A 19020-nucleotide genomic window follows, 5' to 3' on the forward strand; every position below is an offset into this window, starting at 1 on the left:
GATTGTATTGAATTGCTTGATGTAGTATAAAATGTGCATGACCATTGTGTACTCAAGCTAAAGGGTGGCCATATGACCATTTAAACTCCTTGTCATATTCGCCATAAGCTAGCATAATGAGGTATTAATAAATTAAATTTGTTTGAATTAGCTCAAGAGCTTAGAGGCCACAATTGGACAAGGGAAGGAAAAAGTGATCGAATAGCCGTAAAAGCCGTTCGACAACATCCGAGGTAAGTCCTCAAGAAGTGACCCTACTTGAATTATGTGAAATGAAATATGGATGTGTATTGATTATTGATTTATGTGTGTATGAGTATTTGAATGACACCGGGCTAAGTCCCGGCGATTATGCTAGTGATTATATTTGTGTTTGAGCCTTAGTAACTGAAAATGAAATATGAATGTCTAATGATTATTGATGTATGTGTGCATGAGCAATTGAATGATATCCGGGCTAAGTCCGAAGACGTTATTGCTGGAAATTATATCCGGTTAAGACCGAAGGCAATTGTGCTAGCGGCTACATCCGGCTAAGACCGAAGGCATTCGTGCGAGTTGTTCTATCCGGCTAAGACCAAGGCATTCGTGCACGTGGTTATATCCGGTTGTATTCCGAAGAAGCTTGGGCTGGAGGTGAGTGTTGGTTGCTGTAATGAATTCAATTGGTACGCTCGAAAAGCCCAAAGAATAAGGTATGTTTATACGTGCATTGGAAAGTCGACATGTTTGAGCAACATTCGCTCGATCGACTAACGAATTTCAGCTATTGAATTGGTTGATACCTTGTGAAAGTATATAATGATGAAGTGTGAAGTAAGAATGATTATGTGAATGTGTATTAATGAAATGATGCATTTGGCCATGTGAATGTATTGCTTTAATTAAAGCTGATTTTATTCCTTGAGACTTACTAAGCATAAAAATGCTTACCCGTTGCTTTGGCTCTCTGTTTTATAGATTGTGCTCGATAGCAATCGGATTCGGGATCATTAAAGTCGAAGTCATCCACACTATCAAAGCCTCCATTTTGGTATAAATTTTGGTTGAACTTTGAAATGGCATGTATAGGACTACCCTTGTCGGTTCAATTGTGTTGTGATGTATATGTGTACGGCCATGCGAAAATGGCTCGTAAAAGTGAAGTCTGAACTTAGACTATTTGCGGTTTGTATATATATATATATATGGTGTCGTGATGTGATTATGGATTGGAAATGGGAGTGTTGGTCACATGATCAGCCATTGGTATGGTTAAAATGATCATATGTGAACCTATGTATGGCAAGACTAGTTGGTTCATGGAGACTACAAAATAGGTAAGACCTACCTTAAAAACAGATGCTGCCAGCTGCAGTGACGTGAATGTGAAAAATCACCAAAATTTGTAGGAATGGTATTAAATAGTGAATAAGCTATGTAAATGAACCTTGATGAGTCTACTTTCATATGGAAGAAACGAAACGGTCATAGGAGACACATATTAAGAGATATTAAAGCTTTCGTGAGACAGGGCCAGAACAGTTTCTGGGTCCCCTGTCGCAACTTTAAAAATTTACTATAAATTATCCAGAAAGAATTAGGAGTCATGCCTTATATGTACAGATTCCATTTTGAGTCTAGTTTCATTAGAAATAAACGGCACCAGTATTAAAGCCCTGTACAGAGAGATATTCAAGTTGTAACGCGCGGAGGTCAGAGCAGTCGATCCCTGTAACATGGGTGACTTTAACTAATAAACTGTACCAATTGGCCCGACCAAAAATTCTAGAAATAAATCCATGGATGGATATATGAGTCTAAATTCAGGGAAAATTTATGAAACCAGTTTCCGAGTTTTGAAACTCGAGATATGATTTTTAAGGCGACGGTGATGCAGTTTTCCAGCCTGACTGGAAATGTCAATTGGTGGGCGAAATATGTGGATTTGGCTTGTTAACCCCTCGTGTCCGACACCGGCGATGGTCTCGGGTTCGGGGTGTTACACACACGGCCTAGAACACGAGCATGTGTCTTGGCAATGTGAAACCTTTCACCTAATTTCAAATTGGATTAATTAACCACACGGCCTAGCACACGGGTGTGTGGCATGGCCGTGTGTGCAAGTCAGAGAGTTACACGGGGTCGAACACAGCCTCTAATAAGGGTGTGTCCTAGGGTCACACGGGCGTGTCCCTTGGACCACACTGGCATGTAAGCCCTGCACCTTGGAAAATTTTTGAAAAGTTGCAAAAAAATTTAAAGTTCCCGATTAAGTCCTGACTCGATTTTAATGATAGTATTAGACCTCGAAGGTCCAATCAAGGGACGTTATGGATGATCTCGGTAAATGAATAGTAATTTACGTAGTTTAATGGAAAAATGTTCTGAATGTTTTGGTAATGCTCCGAAGCCATGTTCCGATGACGTGTACAGGTTAGGGGTGTTACAGTTTATGGATGTGAAATGAATGTTTTGGTATGTATATGCCTTAAAGTTTATGTTTGGTTTGATGACCTTTAATACCTTATAAAGTTAAGTTATTTTGGTCACTTTTAAGTACTTGTATATAAGGTCATTTTGGTATGTTTGTAATGACTTATAAATGGCAATGTTGACTTCTTTTGGTAAATGATGTTTTGATTCAATTGTGGTGCCTTTGAATGACATATTTGTTAGATGAATTAAGATGTTTGGAATGGCATGTTTTTGTGTGTTTAAATGATGTTTAAATTCCTTGAATGTGTGCTCAAATAGAATGGTTAATTATGCATGATTTGGCCTTGAAATGGCTTGATTTTAGGTAAATTTTTGGGTTTACATGGCTTGGGACATGGGTTGTCTCACAATCGTGTGTCTTTTGTAAAATTTTATTGTTTCAAGTCAGTTAGTTACATGACCTGCGACATGGCCGTGTGACCCTTCTCAGTGAGTTACACGGGTGAGGACACGGGCTAGGACATAGCCATGTGCCCTTATTCGAATGTTACACGACCTGGGCTATGTCACACGGCCTTGTGACCCCTGTTTTTCAATTTTTCCAACTTTTTCTTAAAACTTTTGTTTTGTTTCAAATTAGTCCTGAATTGCTTCTAAGCTATTTTTAGGGCCTCAAAGGCTCGATTTAAGGACAAAATTAATATGTTTTATATGTTTTGAATGAGATTGATTTATTTTATGTTATAATGATAAAATATTTTCTAATTGATCGGTAATGCTCTATAACCCTAATCTAATGACGAACATGGGTTAGGAGTGTTACACAGCACAAGAGTTTATTAATGAGATGACATTGAACAATTTTCAGTGGCAAGTTACGAGAGTAAAACCTACCAAAGCTGCTAGATTTTTTTATATTGATGCAATTTCTATGTTGGCGAGTTAGGTTGAAGCGCTTAACAAGAAAATTGATGGTTTGAGTTTGGCTAAATAGTTGGAGCTGGTAATGCAATGCGATGCGACTGGAGCAAGGACGATCAATCCAGAATGTTTGTCCTTCAAGTCTAACATAGAGCATGAGCAAGTCGACTTTGTGGGTAATAATTCTACACATCAGAATAACTCCTATAGCAATAGTTATAATCCAAGGTGGAGGAATCATCCGAATTTCTCTTGGGGTGGTCAAGGAAATCAAAGGTCACAACCCTTTTTGGGTTTTCAACAACCTTATCAAGAAGAAAAGAAGATGAATCTGGAATAAATGTTAACGAAATTCATTTCAGTGTCAGAAACTAGATTCTAGAACGCTGAGACAACTTTGAGAAATCAGCAAGCATCTATTCAAGGCCTCAAGAATCAGATTAGTCAGGTTGTAAAATTGGTTTTGAAGAGGCACCAAGGCAGTTTACCTAGTAACAATAAGACAACTTTGAGAATTCAACAACTCCATGCAATCACTGTTCGAGTTAGCCGAGCCTAAAAAAAAGTTGAATCTAGAAGTTGTTGAGAAAATTGATGAGGTTGAGGAAAGAAAGAAATGGCATAAGTTGGTGGTGAGAGAATACAAACCACCAATAATATGGTAAATTTCTTAAACTTTAAAAAAATTGCATATTAACTTACCTTTTTATTGAAGCCCTTTCATAGATACCAAAGTATACAAAATTTTTAAAGGATTTGTCAACAAATAAAAAGAAGTTAGACGAACTGTCCACTGTGGAGCTTAATGAGGAGTGTTCAGCCATTCTCCAAAACAAACTACCCACCAAGCTTAAAGATCTAGGGAGTTTTACTATACTATATATCATAGATCAAAAATCATATATCAACATTTAACTAACTATACCATATATCAAGCACATAAATTACATCAATATAAACACTAGGCCTATTGGCCAAAATGGTGTTAATTTATTCTTAGGTTTTGGGTTTAATTCATAAGTTCACTAGTAGTGTAATTTATGTGGATGTGTGAGTTACAAGCTAAAAAAAAGTAATATAAACATAGCTAATATAAAAATTTTATTTATATCTTTTCTTTTTTATCATAAGATACATATCCAATTGGAAAATTTAAGTAAGAACTAAGCAAGTTATATCAACCTAAGCAGATGTAGTATTTCCTTTGAGGGCTTGAAGCACAAGTTGCACTAAGGAATTTCTATGCAAAATCTTTGTACATTCAACAATACATTGAACGAGAGTGCATGGATTGAACTGGATCCCGAATGCACCTTCCACAAGACTTAGGCTCAAAACTAGCACCCCCATTGCCACTGCAATGACAATCAACACTAACTCAAACTTCACTCATTTAGCCTCCATTGGAAATATCTTTAAAATTCAACAAATCCCCCTTTGTTGCTCCCTATAACAAAAAACAGCAAATCTCATTACATATTTATAGGGAGAAAAGAGAATATGTTGGTCTAATTATGTTTTAGTCCCTCTATTATACTAAACTTTACGATTTAATCCCTCTACTCTAGTTTGACATAATTTGATTCCTCTATTTTTATAATGCTATTAATAGATCCAAATTCAATCACACGATTAAGATTATGTGAAAATTCAATAAGCCATGTTCAAGTAATAATAAATTTACATATAAGCTAAATGGTCACATCATCACGTTAACAATAACTACAACTAGATGTGTTATCAATTTAGACCTACTAAGAACAAATTATTTTAAATTTAACATAAAAAATATCTAAAACTATAATTAAAATAGAATAAGTATAAGAGTTCCTTAATGGTCCCCAAATAACAACGGAGGGTCATATGATAAACCAATAAAGTTGAAGAAAAGAGCACAAGATTAGAGATGAAAGGATATGTACATATCTTAATAGAGATTCACAATCTATAAGCCAACCCCATTATGGTTTATAATAGTATTGTGTGCTTTAACTTTTGGATCCACCAAAAAACACCAAGGGGGTATCATTTGGCCACTTCCCCACCCCCAATGGATCAGTGAAGTGTTAACGAATGAAGGCTCAACGTTTGGTTTGTAATTGCTAATTGGTGGTATGTTATCCCCACGTGTTGGCATTGTATTTCCAAATCCATCTGCGAATCTTAGATAAGCATAACAAACCAACCCACTTCCAATGCTTTACTACAATTACTTAACTAGGAAAGATATGGATCTTGTTTGGTCCTGCCAGATAGCCACTCTTTGTTTTTTTAGGAAAGAAATAATTTTATGGTTTATATTCAAAGTTTGTATTGTAGGTATCTTTTTTTAATAATATCGTCTTTAAAATTTAAATTTAAATTTATTTTTGAGAGTAAAACGTGTCTCACCACTACATCTAACATTTGTTAATAATGATATTTAGTTTTTTACGTAAGTCTTGGTCTCCTAAAGCTATAAAAATAATACTTTGCAAGAACTTAACCTAAAAAAATTATAGGTAGTATTGATATTGAGAACACTAAAATTACGAACAATATTTAAATTAGAAAGAGCTGTTAAGATCTAATAAAATGAAAATGTTTAAGAATTAATACGAAAATAATGAGTAAAATAAATGCATAACTTTTATTTCCTTGCTCTCTTTGATGTAAAGCTTTGTTCACTGATGTTTATTGCTTGAATACGTGGATGGTATTTATAGGTGAATAGTATAACTGAAAGGGTCAAATCTAATTTAATGAGGTTTCCATATACATATGTACAAAATCAAAAATATAATACCATATGTGAAAAATATTTGTTACCATATAAGATGTTATTTTATGTTTTATCATATCTTGCATATTCATACGATGTATGGGTCAAACGTAACGCTAGAAATATAAATAAATATTATAGAAAATATAACTTATTTAACATTTGATAAAATCATTATTTAATATTGTAATTTTTTTAATAATGTTTAGAACTTCAAAAGAAATATATTCAAATACTGAATTTTAATAAGTAAATATTAATTTTAACATTGCTCTATTAAAATTTTGATTTCAATAACTAAATACTGTAAAAAATTTAATTATGGTCAAAACTTATATATTCAATAAAAGCTTCAAAAATTATTGTTTAGGTTAAAAAATTTCAAAAGAGTTTCCTGAGCAATATGGCTGTAAATTTATTTCCAAAGAGATCAATTATTCACAATGCAAAGAAGTTAGATGAAGCAACAAAATGAGGCACTGGTCTATAAAATCTATTAAATCTTAGGATAATAACTTGTAGACTAGGAAGTGAAGTTGATAAATGCTAAAAGTAACATATTTTGATCTTATTATTAATGCGATTTTGGGTGATTATTCGATGTTAATGGTGATTTTTATGCTTTTAATCCTTTAAATTTATGTTTTGGCAATTAAGAGAGCATTTGAGAGCAAAAGAAGTGAAATATAGAAAATCGGAGCGACCTACAGAAGCCACACAGGCTGACCCCTTCCACACAGCCATGTGAGCCACATGAGCTGCCACACGATCATGTGGCAGGCCGTGTCGTTTACACGAGGTTGCACCATAAATCACGAAAAAGCGTAATTTTTTAGGTTCTTTGGGCATTCTAAGACTTATATATGAAAAAAATAAGAAGATAGGTGATTCAACCTCGTACTCGTAATTGGATTTGAGCTGCGAATTTTTCCCGATCGTAAAATAGAGAAGTATCATTCTATTTGGGGTTGGTAGTTGAAATCGGCTAAGTAAAGGTTTTTAAGCAAAAGGGTTCAAATGGTTTAGCTATGGGAAGTATGTGAATTCGGCTAAGTAAGAAAAAACAAGGTGATTTTTTTTTTTAAAGTTGATAATTTAGGATGGATTTGTAAGCTTAAGGTCGAAGAAAGAACCAATACTATAAAAAGAGTATTGACCCAAATCTTATATTGACTTTTAAGGTGATAGATGATAAGAAAGACCTTGACCCACTATCTATTGAGAGATAGGAACCAAAGGTATAGGGATTGGAACGCCACACCTAAAGAGTGATAAGTTCACAAAGAAACAAGAAAGACGCCTCTAGCAAAGTTAGATAAGTCAACTTGAGTCTTAAACGAACAATGAAAGTTGAATAAACTCACAAAAGATAAATTAAACATATAAGGTGTCAAAAGCCTAAATTACAACAAATGAGCTTCAAATTTATAGCTCAAAATCTTAACTAGCCGAATGGACACAAGAAATAACTAAATGGACAGCCTTAATTCAGCTTAATTGAGCTGAAACTTCCTTGAACCTTCCCAAAATGTCCCTTCTAGTTTCCTAGATCAACCTGGCTTAATTGAAGTGAATGTGGAGCTGAATCTAGCTGAATATAATTGGCCAAGAGGTGTGAACAGCCTTTAAGTGGTTGCCTTGAATAGCCGATCGAATAGACTTGAGCTTTTAATGGCAGCTTGGGCACTCCAATAACCTTCCATGTGAACAGCTAAAAAATGAGCAACCTTTTAGGTGTGAAAGCTCAAAACCGAATGGCCTCAATGTGTGAAAAGAATCCTTCAGTTGATTTGAACAAATGTGAAAGCTTTGGTGACTCTTACAATGCACGAAGGGGCTGCTTGGGGAAAAGCAATCATCAGCTCACTTGGCTTTTGCTATAACCGAATAGTTGCTTAGAGGATGACAACCTTCATCAATGCCACCCATGCATGTACCTACAAGCACATTAAATTTAGCTAAGACAACAGAAATTCGAGTAAGACAAATTAACTCCAACTTTTAATTAATTTTTCTTAAGCTAAGACACATTAAGACGACTCTTTAATATGTACTTCACTAAGACACATTAAACACCTATTTAATTTGTACTAAACAAAGACACATTAAAATCTTAATTAAAATGTCCAAATTATGACACATTTAAACACATTATAAATTATGACATAATTAATAACTTCAACTAATAAACTAAATTAACTAAAACCAAATTAAATATTTATTCCAGCAAAAAAATAATGCACAAGCTAAAATGACTAAAGAAGAGCTCAATAAGGAACAAGCTAGATGAGCTTGAAGAAGGTTGCAAGGCATGCTCGGCTTGCTTGTCCAAGAATGTTCGATAAGCCCCGCAACAGTTTCACCCCAAACTCGATCGACTAAGGCCGCAATAGCATCTTTGAATCTCTTAGCTCGAGCTTTGGTTATCGCCCCTAATGGTAGCTCAATAGGATCCATGTTAGCTCTAGGTGAGTCTCGGGTCTTGGCCGTATCAATAGGAGTGAATCGTCATAGAATATTCAAGAAAACAACTCAAAAAATACCATTGAAGTCGATTCTGAAGCAAATTTGAAGACTCGTATTTTATTTCTTAAGAAGTCACCATAAGTTTTTTTTTTTTTTTGTTTCTTGTGGTTATACTGTATTTTGGATGTTTTTATTTGCAAGTATGAACTAATTTTCTAAATACCTAGGGGAGGTGAACCCAACGATGAATTTTGTCTTTTGATTTTTATTTTACGCAATAAAAACTTAGATCTTGTTCTAAATTATGCGTGCTTAATTCTTGGTGTGATGTTTTTAGATTATTGATCAATGTTTGATGTGCTTAAAATAGAGAAGGAATAGACCTTGTTTAAGAGTAGATATTGCGTAATTGAGTGAAGTTGCATGCAATCCTAAAAATAAGACAAAATAAATCTACTAGATTAGATTCAAATCTAATAGGGGAATCCATAATACAAGTTAATGTAATAATAGGGGTTTTAATTAGTCAAGTTAATAGGGGTTGTTGTGTAGGGATGGACGAGTTCTAGGGAACTCTTACTGTGGAGTGTAACAGACAAATAGGTAGGAATATTGTACTGTTAGTCATGCATATTGTTAATTTACTGAAAATTTTCCATGATACTATTAAAATGCTATGCTCTGATTTCTACAATTCATATGCTATATTATTGTTTAAATGACATCTATTTTTTGTTTTAAGACCACACTGAGCTTTATAACTTATTCTTTAGTTTCTCATCTTTCTAGATAACTCGTGAGGTTAGGGCTTGGACTCGGCAATTGAAACATTATCACCGAATTTTATACAAAAGTATTTTAAACTCCATTTTATAAACTTTGTTGATTTTTGCATTGTTTACAAATGGATCATGGCTTTAACTTTCTATTTTTCATATAGGTGTTAATTTTGGGATTGAAAACACAAAAAGAAGTTAAGGTTTTCAAGACATTATATTAAATTATTTTTAAATGGTATAAATATGAATTTTCCTATTGACTTGGGCGATTAAAATTAAATGAATGAGATAATTAAATTAAATTAACGTTTTCTTAAAACAAATTAAATTTTAGATGTGATTTTGAAACTAAAACAAAATTATTTTTTCTAAAAGCAAAACATACCAGTTCTATACGAAGTTAAAATAATATATATACTGAAATCTTACAATAGCGTTTTGCTCAAAATTTTCAAAGTTTGATAGATTATCCAAATCATATTGGTACTTTATTGAGTTTTAATGCCTTTAAAATAAGAGATATTTTTTTTTAAGAAACTTGAGGCTTTCACTACTTAACTCTTTTTACTAAACCTCAATGTTTACTGAGCCATCTCGGTGGCTATGTAACTTTCATGATTTGGCTATAACGTCTGAGTTGGGTTGGAGAGTTTACATATCACGTCGCAATTAAGTTATTTAAAATAAAAATATTAAATTTAAATTTTAAAAAACCTTTAGCTTTGACTCATAATTGACTAACCATTGACCAATGTTGACCTATGTTGACTGCAATTGACCATTCACGTGGTGTTATTAGAATATGCGCATGTCCTTTTTTGTTTTTTTTTAATATTATACATATTATATTGATTAAAATATAAAAAATTATATATAATATATAAATTCAAATTTAATAAGTTCAAAAGTTTAAAATTTTATAAAATTCTAAAATATAAATTTTTAAAAATAAAAATACTATATAAAAATTAAATAAAATATATTTAAATTTTAAAAAATTGTAAAAAAAACTTAAATTTTCAAAAATATATTCTAGAAAATTTTTCATAAATTTTATTTTTTCAAAAGTTTTAAATTCTAAAAATTTAAAATATATTGATAAATTCAGAAATATATATAAAATTCAAAATAAAATCTAATTCTTTTGTAGAATATATATTTCTCAACATTTAAGTCTTCTTTTAACAATTTTTAAAATCTAAATAAAATTTTTAATTTTTATAAAATTTTCAATTTTATATATTATTTTAAATTTTAAAATTTATATATTTATTTTATAAATTTTATAAATTCCTTTGAATTATTTATATATTATATATGATTTTTTCACATTTTAAATCAATATAATATTAAAAAGCAAAAACAAAAGGAAATGTGGCATGTTCTAATAGCACCATGTGGATGGTCAATAATGGTCACTTTCAATCAACAATGGTCAACATCGATCAACAGTGAGTCAAAGCTAAATGTGTTTTTAATTTTAAATTTAATGTTTTTCTTTTAAATAAACTTAATTGCCATGTGCACATTCTAATTGGCTCCGTGTAGCGATTTTTTTTTGTTGTTACAAAAAAAAAGGGTTGAATTGGGTAATGAAATGATAGTTTAAGTACGGACAAAAAAATGTTCAAGTACTAAAGTGGAAAAACATGCATAGTTTGACTATCAAATTGAGCATTAAGCCTTTATAAATGGTAAGGAATGGATTCAAATATAAAAATATGCAAATATTTTACTTATTTTATTGAAAATGTAAAAAGATAAAAGTACCTATGTAAGAATATAATTTATTTAAAACATTTAGGGATAATTTAATAATTTTGCAATTGAGTTGATGTATGATTGATTCAAACACCAACGCAATCAGATATTTAAATAATAGTATAGATATAGATATATGACACACACAATTTATAACAAGGTTTTTAAGCAAATACGGAAGGTAGGCTTAGTTGGCATACTTCTTTGGATGACAAGTGGCATATTGAATGATTAATATTAGGCGATTTATTATAGGTATAATAATTACTTTATTAATTTGTTATGTAACAACCCGATTTTGGGCCTAGTCGGAACAGTGGTTTCGGGGCCACTATTCCGAGGCCAGAGAAAATTATTTTAGTATTATTTTATGTGTTATAATATAATTTTATAAGTGCATGTAAATTTTGGTAAGCTAATTTTAGCGATTTCTAGTCCAATTTCGAAAAAAGACTAAATCGCGTAAAAGGTAAAAGTTGTATTTTAGTGCCTAAAGGTGTTAATAGACTAGAGAACTAAATTGGAGGCCTTTAAAGGGAAATTGGACCCTTTTTAAGTGTGTGGCCAGCCAAGGGGAGACAAAAATTTTAAAAAAGCCAAAATTTATGGGGTATTAGGTGACTTTTGACCAAATAGGTAATAAAATAAAAATAGGATGATATCATCCCTTTTTCATCTTCTCTCCACCGATTTTTCCAGCCAAGAAATGGGTTTTGAAAGCTTCATATTTTCAGCAACTTTGAGGCTTAGCAGGTAAGTGATTTTAATGTCTTTCTTGAAGATTTTTACATTTTTGTAACCCCTAAAGCATGAGCTTTCATAATAGGGGACTATTGTGCAAAATGATGAACAGTCTAGGGTTTTTCCATGAGAGTAAATGTGTTGTTTGTTGTGTTTTTATGGAAGATTATGAGTTCTAGTTGTCTAATAAACAACTTTTGTGAAAGAAATTGCATGAAAACACCTTAAAACGGGCTAGATTGCTAAGTTGTAAAATGAGTTGTAAATGTGTGAAATAGTTGAAATTATGAGTTGCTATAGTTATGAAAATGGTTCATCTAGACTCAAGGAGTAAAGAAATGTGATAAAAATTATTTTACGAGCCTAGGGGTAATTTGGTAATTTTGGTAAAATATAGGGGCAAAATTGTAAAAATGGCCCAAGTGTGTCAATGGACTAATTTGATCAGTACATTGTTTTAATAAGTTGAATGTGATGTTTTAGATGATGAAAATCAGGATTTGGACCTAGAACGGAAAGAAATCGATTAAGGGATAATTACGTCTTTTTTTTTTACCTTTGTGGTATTGAGATAAGTTCGTATGTAAACAATACCATGTTATACATGTATTTAAATGTTATCATTACATGAATTGTACAAATATTAATGTGTATGTGATTAATAGAAATATGATAAGACAAAGCCTTAATAGACAAGGAAAAATCCCGTTTGAACATTTGGAATAGAATAGGATACGAGTGACATGTCACTAGGAATTATGATTCTAGATGACTAGCTCGAGAGTGAGCATTGAAATGTCATGAGATATGAGGTAGCTTTAGCTACAATTGAGGCACTTATGTGCAAAGGCTTTTCCGAGTATCCAATTAGTATTCCAAGTGTTCAACGGGTAATCCAAGGAAAGAGTTGATGATGGTCCCAATGAGGTAAGTCATTGGTGAGTATGCACTTGAGTTATGTTACGAGTTGTGCAAGTATGTATACTAAGCCTATGAGAATGCCTTGATATGTGATGATCTATGATGCATAATATGTGTTCTTACCATGATGGATGAAATGATGTTGTATTAATTTTGTGAACAATGATCATGAATGAGTAACTTAGCCTTGACAGATTTGAGTTACTGCAGTAGTGTAACTTTGAAAATACACTAAAAATAGTGGAAAATGAGTTAGAGGTAGAAAAAAATATGGGATTAAATCTTAATGAGTCTATTTTCACATGAAAGAAACAGGGGAAGAAAAATAATTCTATATTGTGTGATATTTGAATTCTTGTAAAATAGGGTCTGAATGAATTCGAGATCCCCTATTCTGATTTTATAAATTCACCATAAATTGTACAAAAATTATTAAGAGTCATACCTTACATTAAATGATTTCTTATTGAGTCTATTTTTACGGGAAACAAACGGCACGGTCATTGGAATTCTGTACAGGGAGAAATTTGGTTCGTAGTGTACAGGGGTCAGAGTAGTCATACCCTAAAACATGGAATACTTTAACTAATAAACTGTACTATATGGCTTGACCAAAAATTTTTAAAATTTTATGGAAGAAAGATAAATGAGTCTAATTTCAGAAAAAATTTATGGAACTTAATTCAGAGTTTTGTAGCTCCAGATATAAATAATTTAGTGACTGTTGTGCAGGAAGACAGCTTGTCGTAAACTTGAGAATATGTTGTAAACATTGATAAAACTGTTTGAGTTGCTTATAAGATATTGATTAGAACCATATGTGAATTTTGAATTGTGATGTTAGAAAATGATATATAAGTGGTTTTGATATGATGAAATTGATGTACAAGATATGTATATGTCGTAGGCCGAAATGGCTAATATTAAATGTGTGCAAGTTATCTGAAGGGCCTTTATGAAAATGTGTGCTATCTTATTTGTATAGTGAGGCCGAATGGTTACTTAGAAATGAAATATGGCTGAGTGGTTATTTAAATGAAAGCAAAGTATATGATGTATTAGCAAGTAATGATAAAAGCATTATCTTATATATGTGCTTGTGTATGTGGTGTGGCCGAATGGGCAAGTGTGAAATGTACATATGTTTATGTGTATATAATGTGGCCGAATGACCAATTATCAAATGTGGGTATTATTAGATATTTGATGAGGCCAAGGTTAGTAAAAAAGTATATAAAATAAATTGTGCTGAGATTGTATCCGGGTTTAAAGTCCCGTAGGCTTTGTGCTGGTGTTATATTCGGGTTTTATACCTCGCAGGCCAAATGCTAGTGAATTCGATAAAGCATATGACTACGAGATCCTATGCTAAGATGATAAATTGAACTCGTAGTACACATTAAGTGATTCAGGTATGTGATATATATATTATTTATGTGAGATTGATCTGACGAGAATATATATTATTTATTTGAGATTGATCTGACGAGAATAAAGAATGTGTAATGAGAAGCATATGAAAAGATGTGGTAAATTCATATGTATATTTGTATATGTGTGCATTCAGTTATTATGCAAAGTTACAAGATAGTTTTCAATATGCCATTTAACTATGAATGTTGAAAGTAAGTGTGGGTAAGAAATGATACACTAGTGAAATTTGAAAGAATTAAAGTTAATCCGGAAGCTTGTAAATACTATGTTTATATGAGTTTGAGTATAAACGGAGTAAAATGATATGTGTTTGTTCATAATCGGCCAAATAGTATTGTACTCAGAAAGTGTTATGTGATTTCGAACATTTGGTTTGTTTTTAAGTTCAACTGTTTAAATTGCTTAAGACTTACTAAGCTTATGAAAGCTTACTTTGAATGTTATGTTTCTCTGTTTATTTTTGTAGATCGTTGACTCTTACTATTAGCACGGGGATCGTCAGCACTTCGTCACACTATCTACTATTGTGGTTATCATGTGTTTTGGACTTAGCTTATGGCATGTATAGGTTAGACTATAAGTAGAATGATATTTTGACTATTGTATATAAGCCATGCGAATATGACATCTTATAGAAGTTTACTTTTATAAGTTTTAAATTCGATCTTTGTTTGTATCTATTAGTTATATATATAAATGATCTTTTATTTAAAAAAAGGCTCAAAATTTTACTGTTCTGATCCGATTCCTAATTTCTGGTAACGCCTCGTCCTATTCCGGCGACGGCTACGGGATAGGGGTGTTACATGTTAAACAAATAACCATTATATTTTTCATTATGTGACGGGTTAATATGTAGTTTTCCCCTTGAACTTTTTTGTTTTTTTGATCTAGTTGGTATCTAAACTTGCATTTCGTTACTAAGGTTGGTACCTTTACACTAGCACCATTAGTTTGTATTGATGTGGCACTTATGGTCGATCCAATGGTTACACATGGCGACCTCTCAATATGACAGGTGACAGATATAAATTAAAAAAATTTAAAATATCTAAATTAATAAAAAAATTTACATCAAGAATAAATGTGGACAAATGGTTGTTCAATGATAGCAAGCTAATTTTGTGTGTTTATTGTACTTATTTATGGTCCAATTTTAAATAGAACGCTACTAAGCTTGTGACTTCTTGTTTTAATTTTGTCAGGACACAATTGCAATACCAAAGTTCAAATAAACAAGCAAATTGTGCTAAATTGGAACGAGAAGCAATGAAATGGGTCAAATTGAAAAGTTGCAGAATTAGTGGCTAATTAAAAATCAGATTTTGAATTTTTCAAACTCTATGAATAGAAAAAAATATGATTTTAGTTGGTTTTTAGGTGATAAAGAATGAGACGGATGATAGCGGAAGCGGATCGTAAAGTTTGTCAAAGTCACGGATTTGACTTAAGACTCTAGACGTTTGAAAAGAAACTTAGATTTTTGACACAACCTAAAACACAATCAAATCCAAGTTAGATAAAACAATTAAAATAAATAAATAAGATAATTAAAATAGAATAATAGATCTACGATTAGAACAATAAGGAAGAAAATAAAGAAGATAGATGATAAAACGTGGTATGTAGAAGTCCTAAGAAGCCTTGGAAACACGAAGAATCCACAACCCCCTTCAAGTGACTCTAATTTCCATCCAAGAAAGAAATCTTGGTGAGAAAAAGTTTGAAGATGATCCCCACAATCTGGAAAGATTGTTAAAACTCTTCTAAAAAAACTTAAGAGAAATTCTTAATAAATAAAAAAAACTCAAAGAGAATTTATAAACTCAAAAGATAAGTTGAATAATTATAAATTGAATGATTTGTGTACAATGCAAAGACCTATATATAAGCTAGCTAAATAAATCTAAAGAAAACTCTTAAGTATACTAGAACTCTAATTAATCTAAACAAGAAGTAGTTTTAAACTAAATTTTCTTGTTGACATAAAAATCCTAAATAACTTAAACTACTTAATAATTATTAAAATTCGAAATAATAAAATGATAAGAGCTGATAAATGCAATATTGGACTCATATATAATAAAAATTAAGCCCAAAACCCGAACCCAATATGATTTAAACTTGAATTAAAAGCCTGGAATTTGTAATTCTCGTCATAATCCCGTTCAGAAATTTTGCCCACGCAGTCTTCACTAAAATGGTCATAAGTTGAGCTCCTAAACTCAAAATTGAGTGATTCAAAATGCGTTTCGAAGATAATAAAGAGATCTTCAAACGCCATGAGACATATCAACCTAGAAATGTTAGGATGCCATCCAAAAATTCATTGCAAGTCTACTAATTTCCCAAGCTTGAAAATTGGCAGGTTTGGTGATTGGAATTTAATAAATTTCACCTCATCCGTGCATGTATCATTCCCCCTTTCCTCGAAAGGATTCATCCTCGAATCTGGTCTTTGATTGAACCCTGATTTGATTTTCTTAGCCTTTGACATTTTTGCTGGGCCTTTAGCTAGTGTGAGTCCATCAAATTCATAGGTGTGAAATTGTGCCTTGAGACTCGCGTCATTCCCCTCTTCCTCAAGAAGATTCGTCCCCGAATCTTTAACTGCACAGAAAGAAAATGGATTGGAATAAATAACAATAAATTGAATAAAATACTTACCTAAGCTTTCTTGTGCACCAAAACTATATCTAGGATTAAAGATATGATCTTGATATCCCAAATCAGCATGGATCAAGTATGTCTCCTTCAAAAACAAACCATCAACACTATAAAAAGAAATATTAGGCACATGAGTGTTCAAGTAACAAGTAACAGTAACTTTCTTTGAATATGCATGGTCATCCATAAGAATTTTCAACAATGCGTTAAGAATTTCACATAATAATAAAAATCAAGTAGTTTACTATTATTATGTAAAAATTCATAATTAGATCAGTTTAAGGTAAAAAATTTTGTTACAAGATCAAATGCATGAGATTCTTTAATAAACTTGTCGATTGCAACAAAAGTAAACTTTAAATACCTAGATAAACCCATAAAATCAATTGAACTTTCAGACCATTGTTTATTGAAACTTGACCAATGAGAAAGCATGTCATAAGGAAAAATAAAATCAGTAGCATACTTACAAAAAGCATTCAAGATATGCCTACATATTTTAATTTCTGATGTATCATTACTTTTCTTACCTTCTAGCACCTGTAGAGAATTATCAATGTTCAACTTACCTCTTTCCTGCAACTAAAATTGTCTATCGATGGTAAAGTAATATAATTGAGAGTTCGTCAAAGGATCCTTGAAATCCTTTAACAAACAAACACCATTAAACAAATTTGAGTTAGAGTTAGTTAAAACATAATCATTCCTCACTTTTTTATGGGTATTTTCTTGCTTTTCATTTTCTTTTTCCACTTGAAAAGTCTCCAATTTTACCTTATATGGATTTTTACTCACCAAATTTGGACAATTAAGTAGACTTTTATCACTTAAAGTCTCTTTTCTCTCTGTCTTTTCACATGATTTTTCCTCACTTACCATATCCCCCTCATAAGTATTATGAATATTTAATTCAGTACATTCTATCTCAATAAGAGAACATGACATTTCTATCTCATCTAAATCCATTGGTTCGAGGAAGAAATTCTCACTGTCATCTTTTTTTGGTTCACAAATCTCTTTTCCACTAGAGTAAGAATAAAAAAAAGGTACAAAGTCATACTTACTTTCTTCTCTAGTTGGATATTTAATTGGAAATTGGAATTCCTTATGATCTTTTTCTATCAACAACAATCTCGTGTTGGTACAGTCACGAATATAGTGCCCACGCCCTTTGCACATAAAACATTCATATCATGAGCTTTTTGTTGTTTTGATGAAAATTTAGTAGAAGTGGGCTACTTAGAAGATGTAGAAAAATGTTTTATAAGAGCCTCACTTTTCCATTCAAAAGGTTTAGTCGCATCACAATTTGGTAACCACTTATTAGTAGCATAAGGGGGTTTCGAATTCTTGAAAGTAGAATTAGAACTTGTACCTCTATGATATTGTGAAGCACTAACTGGACGAGACTGACATTGTTGAAACTGCTACTCAATCTCAATGGCCTTGTGTACCGCATCCTCAAGATCAATGTAGGTTTGAAGATTAAGAGCATTGGCTATTGAAACATTCAAGTTATCTACGAACCGCACCATGGTAGTCTCGTCATCTTCTTGTACATTTGCTCTTTGCATAAGCATCTCCATCTCCTTAAACTGCTAATCAACAGATTGATTACCTTGAACAAGGCGTTGAAGTCTCGTTTTGACTTTCTGTAGTAATGAGAAGGAACGTAACGCTTTCGTATTATTTGCTTCAACTCGTCCTATGTTTCAATTACCCTTTCGCAGTTTCTTTGACAATCAATTCCAAGTTGAATCCACCAACTCAACGGATAATCTGAAAACCCAAGGGTCTCCAATGAGACTTTTTCCTCTTTCCGGCATTTATAGTAATGAAACATAAATTCAATTTTTTATTCCCACTCACAATATGCTTCAAGATTGTGCTTCCCTCGGAATGGTGGAATATTGAACTTTGGTTTAACTAAAAAATGTTGCCTATGGTTATTATTAACCAAAGTCTCATCATTTGTACGAGAGACGTGTCGATCATTATTTACATGAAGATAAGGTTGATCAATCCTATATCCTCAATTACAATTCCGACGCTCAATTTTTGTACTTAGACATTCTAAATTTTTGCTGATCGTGTCTAGAATAGTGTCATGTTGCTGATCTCGACCATTTTGAACCTCTTGATCCCTTCTCA

The 19020-nt window shown here is 32.1% G+C and overlaps 2 long non-coding RNA genes across 2 annotated transcripts; one reads left to right on the forward strand and one right to left on the reverse strand.

Annotated features, from left to right (window-relative positions):
• Positions 1–4430: 4430 nt before the first annotated feature.
• Positions 4431–8021, reverse strand: LOC128279455 (uncharacterized). Its single transcript, XR_008269642.1, has 2 exons — positions 6995–8021; positions 4431–4786 (listed from the first exon to the last, which is right to left on the reverse strand). It is a non-coding gene; the product is annotated as an uncharacterized LOC128279455 (long non-coding RNA).
• A 3707-nt stretch (positions 8022–11728) lies between these two features.
• LOC128279444 (uncharacterized) lies at positions 11729–14861 on the forward strand. The gene is made up of 2 exons (XR_008269628.1): positions 11729–11859; positions 14669–14861. It is a non-coding gene; the product is annotated as an uncharacterized LOC128279444 (long non-coding RNA).
• The last annotated feature ends 4159 nt before the right edge of the window (positions 14862–19020 follow it).

Source organism: Gossypium arboreum, chromosome 8 (assembly GCF_025698485.1).
Source record: "Gossypium arboreum isolate Shixiya-1 chromosome 8, ASM2569848v2, whole genome shotgun sequence".
Taxonomy (NCBI): Eukaryota; Viridiplantae; Streptophyta; class Magnoliopsida; order Malvales; family Malvaceae; genus Gossypium; species Gossypium arboreum.